This window comes from Sinocyclocheilus rhinocerous, unplaced genomic scaffold (assembly GCF_001515625.1).
Source record: "Sinocyclocheilus rhinocerous isolate Xijiao unplaced genomic scaffold, SAMN03320098_v1.1 scaffold491, whole genome shotgun sequence".
In the NCBI taxonomy this organism is placed as follows: Eukaryota; Metazoa; Chordata; class Actinopteri; order Cypriniformes; family Cyprinidae; genus Sinocyclocheilus; species Sinocyclocheilus rhinocerous.
In genome coordinates this window covers 1561244-1562692 of record NW_015625034.1, presented here as the reverse complement: position 1 = coordinate 1562692, position 1449 = coordinate 1561244, and the positions used below count along the sequence as shown (strand labels likewise).

General features: G+C 59.9%; 1 protein-coding gene across 6 annotated transcripts in view; it reads left to right on the top strand.

Annotated features, from left to right (window-relative positions):
- LOC107748966 (myosin-10-like) overlaps positions 1-1449 on the top strand; it is a 55440-nt gene that overhangs the window by 33741 nt on the left and 20250 nt on the right. The gene's annotated exons all lie outside the window — the stretch shown is intronic.

The window sequence follows — 1449 nt, the reverse complement described above, 5'->3', positions numbered from 1 at the left end:
CTCATATGAAGCAGCCCCAGCGGCGTGACTGCCACTGCAGCTGCCATATGCCCCAGAAGCCTCTGAAACTGTTTCAGTAGGACCGCCGTCCTGCCCTTGAACATATTCAAGCAATTCAACACTGACTGAGCACATCCTTGCATGAGGTGTGCTTGACCGAATCCAACTCCATACCGAGAAAAGAGATCCTCTCTAAGGAGAGTTTGCTCCTTTCCAAGTTGATCCTTCGTCAGTAGGACTGTGATCTCCGCACGCAAGACAGGAGCATCAGCCGCCTTCACTGATGTGAAGCGGATGCCGCTGAACTTGGGGGGATGCTGGGCGAACTGAATCACATAGCTGAGTCTGATGGTCCACAGGAACCAGCGAGACGGTATGGGTAGCCAGGTAACCAGACACTACACAAGCTGGACCAGCGGGACCACTGACGTACCCGCGGTGGGGCAGCAAGGGGGAACGCAGGGACCTGAAGAGGGGTCTGAGTGTGCAGTGCAACACTTACCTGGTTCCACGGTTTGGCAGAGGGTGCGTGAGAAGGACCTTTGACGACGCTCTCGAACTGCCCGCTGCTGCCTGCTGGTGAGAGAGGAGGATGAGCGTGGTCCGGTGTTGGTCCGTCCGCGACTCTCCATGCCCTCTTGGGACCCAGAGACAGAGAAAACCTATCTCCTGTCGAGATTTTTGGAAACCAAATTCTCCACCCGGCCCTCCTCCGGGGAAGGGAGAGGTGCATCCCTCTCTCTCTGAGTCACCCGTTCCGAGGCCTCTTGCTCTTCCGCTCACCGCCAGGTTGACGGAGGCCTGGACGGGCGGGGCGGCCTGCCTACACCCAGCTCCATGACGCCGCTTGCTTGAGGCTGCTGCGGATTTAGCACGGGAGCGGGGGTCGACGCAGGGGGCCGCCCTCGGCAACGAGCAGGCTGGGGTGCTGCGGACGGGTGGAGGCAGCAGCTGCCCGCCGGGGCAGAATGTCGGACCGCCTCAGCCTGCTCCTGTGCAGCCGAGAACTGCTGGGCCATGTTCTCGACTGCATCGCCGAAAAGGCCGGTCTGGGACACAGGGACCTTGAGGAACCGAACTTTGTTGGCGTCCCTCATGTCGACCAGACACAACCAGAGGTGACGCTCCTGGACCACAAGTGTGGACATCGCACGACCCAGAGAACTCGTGGTGAACTTTGTCGCTCGGAGCGCGAGATCAGTTGTGGTTCTGAGCTCTTTTAGAACTTCCGGATCGTGACCACCCTCGTGCAGGTCCCTCAGTGCTTTAGCCTGAAGAACCTGCAGTAACGCCGTAGCGTGTAAGGCGGAGGCAGCTTCTCCACAGGCCGTATAAGCATCGCCGGACAGACCAGACGAGTACCTACGGACCCGGGAGGGAAGGCACGGTTCGCCCTGCCGGATGGAGGCGGTATCAGGACACAACTGCATCGCAACCGACCGCTCCACC